The 13,588-nt window shown below is 41.6% G+C and overlaps 1 long non-coding RNA gene across 1 annotated transcript; it reads right to left on the bottom strand.

Moving 5' to 3' along the window:
- Positions 1 to 2,837: 2,837 nt before the first annotated feature.
- Positions 2,838 to 12,327, bottom strand: LOC116036620. The gene is made up of 3 exons (XR_004101655.1): positions 12,316 to 12,327; positions 6,786 to 6,793; positions 2,838 to 2,938 (listed from the first exon to the last, which is right to left on the bottom strand). It is a non-coding gene; the product is annotated as an uncharacterized LOC116036620 (long non-coding RNA).
- Between the last annotated feature and the right edge of the window lie 1,261 nt (positions 12,328 to 13,588).

The following is a 13,588-nucleotide window of genomic DNA, read 5'->3' as shown; positions in this document are numbered from 1 at the left end:
CTTAAAATAAACAGTAACTTTCTTCTCGAGTTTTCTGATCTTTGGTCTGTCATGGCTTTTTGCTCTAAAACTATTTTTTAATGGACTTTAACATTCACATCTGTTGCCAATCTAAACCTATGGTCAATGAGTTTTTATGCCTTGTGGATTTTTTTAATTTCATTCAATCAGTTTTGAGTCTAACACATCAGAAAGCTCACACCCTAGACCTTGTGTGTTCATTAGGTTTATCCGTCTCCAACCTTGAACTTGCTGATACTGGTGTCTTTGACCATCTTGTGATTGTGTTTGAATCCACATTGTCTCCTCCCCTTTCCACCCCCTCCCAATCCCATTCCCTTGTCCGATTTATAAACTCAGCCACAGCCACAAATTTCTCCGATAAATTTAAGCTCACTCACTTGCTCACCTCCTGCACTGACAGTGAGTTATTAGTCACCATCTTTTACTCGTCCTGCTCTGACACTCTAGACCAGGGGTCGGCAACCTTTTTGATATGCAGTGCCCTTTTCAAAATTTCTTGTTTATTAGTGTGCCATGTCAACATTAAGTTTAATTATGACATCACATACACATTTTAAATCCAGGGAATCTGTAATTTTATTCCATAGCAACATTTGATAACATTTATTTCCCATAATCAGGACAGTGTAATTATTATTATTGTATATTATAGAGCTCAACAGTCCCGCCCCTCCTCCGAGAGACCTTGGGTTCCAGAAGTAAATTTCCCATTCATTTCTCCCATTGACGTCTGGAAAAATCTGTATATAAAGAGTTTTAGACCATGCCTTAGGATAACCAGACGGTACGTGACTCATAAGCATACAACATATCATTTCGAGTGAAAAAACGAACAGAAAATCCACAAAAAGTCAAAGGTACAGACTGTGTACATATTTTCATTTCAGAGCAAAGGAACTACTCATCCCATAAACCACCATGCACCACTGAATAAAAGAAGCTACGTCAGTTTAGCTAACAGCTAATTCAGCTAACCACTAGCTGAGACAGCATGTAATAACTTTAAAAGACCCTCAAAATAAAACCTGAAAATAACCGTTAAAATATATAACAGCTGTTACGTCAACTGTAGCCTGCTTTACCCAGTGTTTAGTTTGAGTTAACGTTATTTTAGACTGAATAAAGCTGTCAGCTAGCGGTTAGCCGAAACTCACGTTAGCTTCCCGGTGGGAGCTAACGGCAGAAGCGTGGAACAAATCGTGATTCGTGCAGTGTCGTAAATCCTATTGGCATATATAAAATGGACCAACAGATCCCGTTGCTCTGGATGGAGACCAGTGAAGGATATTAGAAGCACTTTTCCGGTGATGGCTGAGCGTTACTGCGCAGCCTCCAACTGAGAGAGACGTCTGAAAGCTGTAAGTCTTCTGGTAGCTTTGCCAAGAGAAATCTCAGTTATTCCGAATCTTGCAGAGACGGAGAGCATAGGTATATGTAAGGAGATAACATAGGCACAGGCTAATTATTGCTAACTAAAATGCTAGTTAACATTAGTAATTAAACAGCTAATGTGAGTCGAAACTGCCTGTGAGCTTCTCCTGTACTATACGGTAATTTCTCTACTGTGCGACAGTAAGTTGCGTGATTATGACACAATCGTTTGCCTATTTTTACAAAAACGTCTGCTATGGAGCCATAACGTGAGGTACAAGGTAATGGAGCCTTTTATACATTGTCGTGTTTCTTTAGAAATAAACAATGGACAAATAGAGTCTTTAAACGCTTCAGATGTAAAGTTATTCGCTGTCAAAGTGGTGCCAAAATGAATGGCAGTCAATGGAATGCTAACGGGAGGTGATGGCTTGTTAGCATCAAAATGGCACCCTAGGAGCTACGCGTTCCAAGGAGAAGCTTACCCCCTTGGTAAATCCTCGTAAAACAGGATTATCATCTTGGGCATGCACATGACGGATCGTGCAGGCAGCACAGATCGGGTACTGACACACAACCCCCCCTCACCAGCATGAGTTCCACTAAATCAGAGGCATCACTGTGGGATTGTGGGATTGTTCAGGATTGTGGGTAATGAAGTACTTATCCAAGACATCGCAAATAAAAGACATTTATCTCAAAACAAGGTTGGTGCCCCATGAACTTTTGGCATTTATATGAGCATATACAACCACTTAGTCATGTCGGCATGCTGGTTTTAAGTCTACCATCGATGGTTACGATTTATGGCTTATACTCCAATTGTCAATGGAGAAATTGCATTGTATTTTTACTTATGGAACCCGCTGTGGGCGGGACTGTTGAGCTCTATTATTATCATTATTACGGAAACATGGTTGTAGTATGCAGCGTCCTGATTGGTGGAAAATGCTTGCAGAAAGAAACGGCTGTTGTCAGGTAAAAATGTCACTGTCAAAGAGGCTGAAGTGAAAAGTTGACATGGAAAAGCCCAGCTTTAATGATGAATGGACTGATAAGCAGGTCATGTATGCCTCATTTGCAATGAAACAATGCTGTTGCAAAATAATACAACCAGCATCATCATCAAGAATAAATAACACGAACATAACGATCGCGTCATTCACGTGCATATTAAGTAGCCACATGCATCTGTTTTGGTCAGCTGACCAGCTGCTCCTGATGGTGCCTAAAGCTAGGCTTAAGCACAGAGGGGACCGAGCGTTTGCCGTTGCAGCTCCAAAACTTTGGAATGGACTGCCTCTGCACATTAGACAGGCCTCCTCTCTGTCTAATTTTAAAAATCTTCTTAGTTTTCAGGGAACACAGGACGAGATGTAATACATCCTTTAAGTGCAAGCGCTTATTAAGAGAATGTACTTGACCTTGGCAGTGTAGTTAACACAGTGAAGTTTTCAGGTGGGCATCCCCCTTGATGGGTGATCCGAGGGACACATCATCAGGAGTACACCTCAGGCTTCATTGGATGTTTCGGCCATTATAACTAGACATCCTCGGCTGAGGAAGGCCTTACGGGGGTGATCAAGTCCCCGCAGCGTATCCCCCCAATCACCCAATCAAGCCGGAGCCCAGCAGGAATCTTGTCTCTTTATCCAGAGCGACTGGCTGCTTCTCTTAGCGGCCTCTGACATTGCTTTGATGGCCTGACGCATGTTCTGGCCTCTGATTCCCAGGTCTCTAAGCAGTCTGGTGGTAGACACTGCCACGAACCCCCTGCACCCCACCTCCACTGGACGGACTTCAGTTTTCCATCCGCGATATTGTGCTATTGTGCAGCTAGCTCAGCATAGCGTAGTTGTTTTCGCTCGTATGCCTCATCCACTGAGTCCTCCCAGGGTACAGTGAGTTCAATGATGAAGACCTTCTTCAGAGAGGGGGACCAGAGAACTATGTCAGGCCTAAGTGTGGTGATTGCTATCTCTGGAGGAAAATCAAGCCGCTGACCAACATCAACTAGCATCTTCCAGTCACAGGCCCCTCGAAGCTGACCATGCTCCATAGAAGAGGGGCTGCACCTGGCTACCTTTGCCCCCATACGGACAAAGTTGATCTGCGGCAGATTGGGTGCTGATGGTGGTAGGGAGTTGGAAGCAGTCCGCTTGTTTTCCAGGGTGGCTGCGAGGATCTTAAGGACTTGGTTATGACGCCAGGTATAACGTCCCTGGGTGAGGCTGACTCTACACCCGGTCAGTATGTGCTTGAGAGAACCTGGCCTGGAGCAGAGGGCGCATCCTGGATCTTCACCCAGCCACTGATGACGATTGCTAGGTGTTGGAAGAACATTGTATGTAGCCCTGATGATGAAGCTTATTCGCTTCGCTTCCATGCGCCATGCTGTGATTCCTCTTTCCAACTTCTCCACTGTTGAGATTGGGACCTCAAAAATGGTAAGGGGCCACAGCACTCGGGGAAGAAGGCCAAACTGTAAAACCCTTGGCTTTTAACACCAGGTAGAGTGTTGATCTTATGTGTATACTTGCATATTTTTATTGTGTGCGGGCAGTGCATTTTAGTTTTTTATTTATTCTACTTATTTCTGTTTTATCTTTTTGTGCAGCACTTTGGAAACCTTGTGTTTGTTAAAATTGTGCTATATGAATAAAGTGGATTGGATTGGATTAATACATCCATAGATTTGGCGCTCCAGCGGTGAGGATGGTCGTTTAGCCAGCAGTTAAGTTTATAAAAATGTGTAGATAAACAGTTAGACTACAAACTGACAGCTTTTGTTTTAGCTTGTTTGTAAAAATTTGCTATTTGCAGAGTAGAGCTGTGTTTGCGTAAAACAGCGGTGGACAAGAGTGGACTGAGCAGACTGAAATAGATTGAAATATCGCTTTCTACATGTTTATGCCTGTCTATACAGATGAGTGCATTGATAAGTATTGGCTTTTTACTCACAAAGGTTTTATTGTAGCCTATTTACAGTAACGAGACTAGCGTTAGTTCATCTGCCCCAGCGGCCATTGGTAATCCTCTTTGTATCGTTCCCAGTCAGAGATATGTTGATCCGAAGACTGTCAGCAAAGCCAATGCAATGTTCCTGAGATAGTAAAACTTCTCTGGGACAGATATCCAGCAGGTGAAGATGCAAGTTCCGTGATCAAAGACAATCAACACTGTTCTGCTCATCTACCTCATGTATATTTCAATGTTGTTATTAATATATGACCATTGCACCGAACTGCCTTGCACTATATTTATATTTATACTTATACTTAAATCTTAAATCTCGGACTATATTGATATTGCACCATTCCTTCCCTCTCTTCAATTGCTACTGTATATTTTTGTAAATTTGTAAATTCTAGTGCAGTGTTATACCATATACTTAACAGTATGTTTTTTTATATTTCTTACTGTCATTTCTGTTTTTTATTCTTTATAGGTTAAGTGAGTGTTGTACTTGAGAGCAAAGATTAGCCGGAGTCAAATTCCTTGTTTGTCTACGCAAACCTGGCCAATAAAGCTGATTCTGATTCTGATTCTGATCATGCCTTGCGGCGGTTTCCAGCTGTTTCCGTAGCTCTGCAAACTTTGTCACCCACAGTGTTGAACTCTTCAGCTCAATCAGCTGCATTTCCACGTCCTGTATATCCAGCCAGTCCATCAGAGATAAATCCAGTTCATGTCCATCAAAGCTATCGGGTTTCAGCAATGTGATAGCTTGCTTTGGTAGCATGATTTCTGGCCGTGGCAAAGACTTTGAGGGTGTTAGCTTTTTAGCTCTTGCTTCCCATACCTGGACATGGCACGTTTGATAGATTCAGCCTTGTCTGGCACATCCTTAAAAGTTTTCTCATGTTTGTTCTCAAAATGGCATTTAACACTCAATGTTCAGCAAACAACATTTTCAAGACATAAAGTGCACACAGCACGGTCCTTCTGAAACACAAATCCCCACTCTTCTGTCCATGAGGGCTGGATTGCCCGAACATTATTTTTAGCTTTCTTAGCCTGCCGACATACCGCTACCGAGCCCGCTCCGCCAGCAGCATTACTAGTAGCCTACTAGCCAATCAGAGCAGGAGCTGGGTCTTTTCTGCATGCAGATGGGGATAGTTTTTATACAATCTATGGTGGGGATACAAGTCAATCGAACTACCATAAATAACAGGTTGCGCAACTGTGAATGTTGTAATTTGGCATGCGGATGAACGAGTGCTTCAGCATTTCAGCCATGATTTCAACACATCAATAACTCTCTTGCACACATATTGCCAGCGTGCTATTGGTTAAGGTACCACGTGCCCATGGTGGCACGCGTGCCTAAAGGCCTTTTTATGGTTGTGCGTCGAATCGACGGTGTGCCCCCGCAGACCCCTCTGCGTCCAGTGTTGTAATGTAACGGAGTACAAATACTTCGTTACTGTACTTAAGTAGAAATTTCACATATCTGTACTTTACTTCGCTATTTAAATTTATGTCAACTTTCACTTTTACTCCACTACATTTCCTAGATAAAATGTATACTTTTACTCCGTTATATTTCCACTAAGCATCTTCGTTAGTCGTTACTAAAAAAATAAAATTAGAAGAAATGTGTGCGACTGCAATAAGGGAGGTTTGGCGAATCACTGCTCCTAGATTGCATTACGCACGCTCCGCACGCCACACGCTCTATTTCAGCGCTTGTTTGTTGCTAAAGGAGGAGGAGGACGCACAACTGAAACCGCCATGGAAGCACGAGCACCTACTGGAGGACCTCCCGTTATCGTAGACGACCACCCCGACGATAGTGATGAACTTGGTGAACAGGGTAGTGGTGAAGATAACGTCATACACCCGTGGCCGTATTTGCAAGAAATGTTTCTGTACATTGGAATGAAAGATTCTTCCTACCGGATGATAATAAGACATGGGAACCCTGAATATGCTTTATGCTTTACTATTAGAAAGCCACAATAAAGTTCACAATAAAAGTTCTAACCGCTTGCTTTTTAAAAAAAAAACAAAAAAACTTTTTACTTTTACTTCAAATACTTAAGTACATTAAATATCAGAAAATTACTTTTGATACTTAAGTACAATATATATCAGATACTTTAAGACTTTTACTTAAGTAATATTCTAAAAGGTAACTTTCACTTCTACCAAAGTCTTTTTCTAGTACGATACTTGTACTTTTACTCAAGTATTGCTTTCTAGTACTTTATACAACACTGTCTGCGTCTACGCCGTAGCCTGACGTGCACCTCTCGAAAAATGTAATTACACGTCACAGCGACGCATGTCGCTCGGTCGTGGCTTGGTAGCGTTGCATTTCCCCTGACTCATTTCCTGGTTCTCCTTCTCCATAAAAAAAACATGAAATCAAGGAGAGGGTTAACTTTTCCTGCTAAAGATTTCCCAATTTGGTCAGAAAACACAGGGGAGACACTTTGTTTCTCTCACTATGACTCTAGAGTCGGTACTCGCTCCAAAGATAATCGCCGTCACTCTCTCACTTCTCCCTCGCTCTATCACCCACTCCCCACACACACATGCCGGCTCAATGCACACACCAGCACACAAGTATAAACATCAGGCCACTTACATAGCTACGGCGAAAGCTCTGCGTGGAGCCTCTGCATGACCATAAAAAGGCCTTAAGGTTGCCAACCCCTGCTCTAGACTGTGTAGCTCCTTTAAAACTAAAAAGACCCAAGGCCAAGACTGTTGGTACTCCATGGCTGACGGATTTCAACCGTGGTCTCAGACGAGATGGTAGGAGAGCAGGAGACAGGTGGAGAAAGGACAAACTCCAGGTCTCACACTGCATTTTTAGAGATTGTTTAAAGCTCTACCAACGCTCTGTTAAGACAACTAAGGTACAATATTATGCTGAACTAATTAACTAACAAAAATGCCCACAGACCTCAAATACTGTTCATCACAATTAACAGAATTATAAATCCTGTAGCTGCTGCTGTTGCTACCCCTGCTTCCACCACCGAAACCTGTGAGATGTTTCTGAATGTCTTCACCAACAAAATTGACAACGAAAGATCTCACATCTCTGCTCCAGACTCTGATCCCTCAGAGCCACATGATCCAGTGTCATCCTCCCAGCTGTCTGAGGTGATTTCACACATGAATCCCATCTCCTGCCCCTTGGACATTATACCATCCCACCATTTTAAGGAAGTCTTTAACACTATCTGCCCCGTTATTTTGGCTATAATAAATAACTGCTTAACAGATGGAGTCGTGCCATTCAGTTTTTTAACATACAACTATACAACCGTTACTAAAGAATCCAATCTGGACCCCAATGACCATAATAACTACAGACATATATCCAAGCTACCATTTATTTCTAATATTTTGGAAAAAGTTGTTTTCTTCCAGGTCTCCTGCTATTTAAACTCATTCAATATCTTTGACAAATTCCAATCAGGTTTCCAAGCTCTGCACAGCCCAGATTCTGCTCCGCTGAACGTTTACAATGATATCCTTCTTTCTGTTGACATTGGTTCTTGTGCCATTTTAGTCCTGCTCGATCTCAATACAGCATTTGACACAATAGACCATGTCATTCTATTAAAACGCCTGGAGGGCAAAGTCGGTCTGCAGGGTCCAGTGTTAGAATGGTTGGCCTCCTAGGAAATTGCTCTTTATCTTCTGGTCCCTTTAAATGTGGCATCACCCAAGGTTAAATTGTACGCCCTCTTTTATCCTCATTATACATGTTTCCCATTGGCTCTACTTTTGAGAAATACAACATTTTATATCACTGTTATGTGGATGATAGACTATCTTACAATCCAGTTACATCCAACAGCAGTGGTGGAGGAAGTACTGAATCTCAGTACTTAAGTAAAAGTAAAATACCCAGAGACATATTTACTTTAGTAAAAGTAGAAGTACCACAATGGCAACCCTTAAGTAAAAGTAAAAAGTACCTGATTTTAAATGTACTTTAAGTATTAAAAGTAAAAGTACTTGCATAACGATTTATTCTCTTAATGTCTATATTCTAATAATAAAAAAAAACAGTATGGGCTGTGGCATTTTAATTAAGTTAGTTTTAGGTTAATTTAATTGTGCCCATCTGTGGCCCTAAAAAGTTAGTTTTAGGTTAATTTAATTGTGCCCATCTGTGGCCCAGTTTATATTCTGACTTACAATTCGACTTTGCATTATTTCCCACAGGACAGTGAATGCTGCACACATTTATCTAGCGAGAACACACGGGCTTGGACAACAAATACGTGGCTTCACAGCTGAGGAGGACCGGGAGTGTTTTTAAGATAAATATACGGGTTGTATATTAACCTTATGTGAACGGATACTTCACATATGACCAAGCAGAGTATCGGGAGCAGCAGCAGTAACGGGACGCGCCTGGCCAATAAATGCTATTGAAGAGCGGGTCTTGGCGTGGCGGTGTAGTAGCCGCTGCTGAAGGCTTCCCTGCGGACTGCAAACGTGTGACGGTCAGGAAGACGTTTTGGCAGGGGTAAATGTAACGGAACGTTGTAGAAATGTAGTGGAGTATAAAGTATAGATAATTGCTGCAAAATGTAACGAAGTAAAAGTCAAAAGTATGCACTATTATTTTATTGATTCTACTTAAGTAAAGTACAGATACGTGAAAAATGTACTTAAGTACAGTAACGAAGTATTTGTACTTTGTTACATTCCACCACTGTCCAACAGTGCCTGCTCTCTGAAAAAACTTTTAAACTGTCACAATAATATCAAAAGTTGGATGGCGAGAAATGTCCTTCGATTAAATGGAAACAAATCTTAAATAATCATGTTTGGCCCTTAAGGCTCTGTCACCAGCATAACCAATGGGCTTCGGCCCCTCTCTGCAAACTTGCATAATGAAGTCAAAAACCTAGGTGACTTCCTGGACACTTCATTGAATTTTAACAAACAAGTCAGTTGTGTAGAAAGGCAGCATTTTTCAGCTTAGAATCATAGCCAAATCGAAGCTGTTTTTGTCTGACCAAGACCTGGAAACAGTTATCTCTGCTTTAATTGCCTCTCAGCTTGAATATTGTAATTCCCTGTATCTTGGGTTGACCCATTCCACCCACTTGCAACTCCAAAGGGTTCAAAATGCAGCCGCTAGACTTCTAACTGGAACTGAAAAGACAACACATCACCCCTGTTCTGGCTCACCTACATTGGCTACCAGTGAAATATATAATTGATTTTGAAAGCTTACTGTTTTTTTTTTAAACCCTTACATAGACTAGCTCCACAATACATTACTGACCTGCTAGTCTATATCCTTGACGTTCCACTTCCGGGATTGCTCCGGTGCCACAGGAAATTCCGCCGGATGCATGTCTTTTCCGTTTCCTTCCGCTTTCTTTGTGTTAGAATTCTAAACTCCGGTGGATTCATGAGGACTATGGTTAACTGATCCTCAGATCTCAGCATGATAAATTGACACAGCTAGCTAGCTGTCTGTCCAATCTGCGTTTTCTCTCAAACAACAATTTTGCAGCGGCTCCGTGCAGAGCTTAGGGCCGCCCATGACGATTGTGATTGGTTTTACGAAATGCCAATAAACCAGAGCATGTTTGTTCTCTCTTCCCCACACCCGCCTAGCCCCCCCCCCCCCCCCCACACACACACACACACACACACACACACACACACACACACACTTTGGGTCAACTTCTGTTGTTTTAGTTTTATATGTACTATATAAATAAAGATGACTTAAGTTGTACATTTTGGGAAATACACTTTTTTTGCTTTCTTGGTTGCCTGGCAACTGCTCCCAGCCAAAAAAATATAGTCTAGCACATGACAGCAAATGTTACACAAAACCAGATATAATAGTTATTTTGTTTTCCATTTTTAGTCTTATAAACCCCACCACCCCCAATACACAGAAAATGCCAAGGTAGCTACTCTGAGGGCACTGTGTCCTCTACTCTACTGTATATTCTCTCTTTCCTCTGTTCTGTTGTCTTTCATTTTTATCTTAATCCCAATATGTTTCCCATATAATGTCTTAGTCCTGCAGGCATTAATGTGCCAGAACTCCTTTCATTTCAATCACTGTCTCCTTCTCTGAATGTCTGAATTTCACTTGCATTTGCTTAGCATAGATATAACAACAATATTGAAGTGATTCTGTGAATTGTTGTGTACCACTGGTAGCAGTTTTATTTGATCATCTAGCACACATTAGGAGATTTAGTTATATACATGTTTACAATACATAAAAGAACTTTGCATTTTGCATGAGCAGTGATAACCAAAATGACAGAAATGCCACAGCAATGATCACTTAACCATAGCAGCCCTGCAAAGCTATAATGTTACACACCAGAAAACGAAATTGTTGGATGGTTGAAACACAGAGAGGAACCTTTTATTTTTGTTGATAAACTTAACACAAAGCTTAAAATTAAAAAGTTTTTGCAGACCTCCAGTGGTTTAACTTAACTCACATTGCTGCAGTGATATTGGGGCAATTCCAGGAGTTTTTAAGTAGGGTGGCACAGTGGGGGGGACCAAGGGGGGATTTTATCAGAATGCAGCATAAAAAATCTGCTTAGAAATATAGGAAATACTGTATTTTTTTTTTATTTTCAACAAATTGTGTATCCATCAGAAAACCTTGCTGTACACAGTTTTCAGATAGTAGGAAACAGAACAAGTGCTCTGCAGTGAGTTCAATATGTTATAATACTTCTAAACTGGCCTCACCCCGGGCCCCCCCCCCCAGACCTGCCCCTGCCGTGATGTAGTACTGTGTCAGCACACGGTGACATCACTTGTTGCCTTGCCTTAACATGCTAATGTGTACCATGTGATGCGACCAGGTGTGGCCAATCAAGAGCCATCATCACCCACTGATTGGCCCTCCTTCAGGTAGAGCTCATCACCGACTGAGATGATTGGAAAACCTTTCAGAAATGTACAAATCAAAATTGTGGCTTGTTGGCATGCTAACATAATAACATTGGCATTTTTATATGTAATTTGTCAATTGGTAATTTAAAAATGGTATTTTAATACTTAGCATGTACGTGTAGGCCTATACATGTTAGCAATATAGCTTGCTATATCAGCATTCAGAGAGCACTGAGGTTGATTAAAAAATGAGTATTAGATCACGTCAAATTACTTACGCGCAGCTTCATTGTTCTGTCTGCTTTGTAGCGAGCATAAATATAAAATATATCGCTAAGAGAGTGGTTAATCCTTTCTGACTTCTCCCTCCGGAATGTAATGTGCATTACATTGCTTTTTTAAAGATTATTTTACATTTTCATGCATTTTTTGTTAGATAGTGCAGATGGACAGGAAAAGGGGAAGAGAGAGGTGATGACACACAACAAAACGACCAAGGGTCAGATTCAAACCCGGGCTGCTGCAAGGACATTCTGGGGGCTTGTCCGGGACCCCAAAATTTGCTGCTGCATTTTTGAATAAAGGTTATCACTCACTGGCCAGGACGGCTGTAGCAGCTGAGGAAAAATCTTAGAAACCTCAAAGGGTTTTTGAGACACCCTGTGATCACCCTTCCAGCAAGAGCGAGACAGCAGTAGTAGACACAGTAAGTAAATGGTTATAGGTAATTAATGGCCCTATGTTAATTGTGTGGAAATTGTATTGGATACTTCTAACTATACAGGAAAGAATCTGTGTGTGTGTGTATGTGTGTGGTACAGTTTACCCACATATGCATACTAGATGAAAGCAAAGTGATGTGAAAGAGAGAGTGAGAGAGAGAGAGAGAGAGAGAGAGAGAGAGAGGGGAATAAGGTGTTATCCACTGACCTTGCAGAGTGGCACCAGGAGGCGAAGCAACATTGGTATTTAGGCACTCAATGGTGTCATTTATTGTGTGTGTGTGTGCATGCATGCGACTGTTCATCCATATGTTGTGTCCACCCCGGGGACTACAGCAGCAGTTCAGATTCTAACAGTCTTTAAATTTCAAAAAAGAGAGTTTATGCATTTGACGGTTGATTGAAATTCTGTTAACGTCATAAGACACTAAGCTCAGAGGAAACTCCGAAAGGGAGTTTGCCTAGACAGGGAGAGAATGTATAGTTTCCCTCGCCTAAGAAATTGCACGGGCGAGACATGATGCGTTCAAGTACAGTGTTGAGTGTAGGTCACCTGCACTCAGAACCCAACACCCAACCAATGTTGGTGGCCTTATAGATTAAAAGGTCAGGGTTGTTAATAGGTTGATACTATCAATCCATTCCTTACCACTTTGTTAGCATGGGTAACAAGACTCTTCTAGCATAACACTTTAGCTTGGGAAATAGATTCACTGGCCTCACAACTCTTTTTAGGAATACAATAAAGAGATTCCACCAGGCACATTGACTAACAGCCGGCTAGTTCAAATAACATGCAGGGAGCTCTGCATGCAGAGGTCCATTAGAGTTTCTTCTGCTCAGCTCAGTTGACTTTAATCAGAGCGCACAGTGTAGATTCACTGGCAGAGATCTAAGCATGCAGACATCCTTTTATGTTACTGCCTTTAGTTCTCTAAGTTTGTTGGATTGCACTCCTACGCTGCCCTCCCACATTCACTTTTCCCCCCCTTTGACTCAGCCTACAACACCAAACTACAAATGTGTATTCTGCAAGTTTTCTGCATTTCAAATGAAGTAAAGCCGTAACAGCCCCGCTGTCATTGTTGGCCAATTACATCTTTAAGCTCCCAGGAATCAGACTACAGATTACTGATTTGCACTGTAAGGATTAAAGAAGTGAGTCTGTTATTTGATTTGTGTCATACTATCTAAAGCAAGAGAACTTGTAATCCGTAATGTAATATGTGGCTTCGTGGGTTTGTGTGTGTGTGTGTGTGTGTGTGTGTGTGTGTGTGTGTGTGTGTGTGTGTGTGAGAATGATAAATGTGTGTTTGTCTCTTTCTATATATGAAACCAAACATATCCCACTTGCTCTATTAAGCACATGCTTAGCCTCTGTGATAGACAGGAGCAAGCTTAGTGTTAACTCTGCTCGCCTTGATCACACACACACACACACACACACACACACAAATATTAAGTCATGACACTTGGATACTAATACAGGGACACATATCCACACATTAATACAATGATGAATGTATTCACACACTTGGACCCATGGACTGTATCTGTAAAAGTGTGTGTTTGCATTAATGCTGTTTCTTTGTGTGTGTGTGTGC

The sequence above is a fragment of the Sander lucioperca genome, chromosome 1, assembly GCF_008315115.2.
Source record: "Sander lucioperca isolate FBNREF2018 chromosome 1, SLUC_FBN_1.2, whole genome shotgun sequence".
Taxonomy (NCBI): Eukaryota; Metazoa; Chordata; class Actinopteri; order Perciformes; family Percidae; genus Sander; species Sander lucioperca.
The sequence above is the reverse complement of the archived record's forward strand: the minus strand, read 5'-3'. Positions and strand labels throughout refer to the sequence as shown.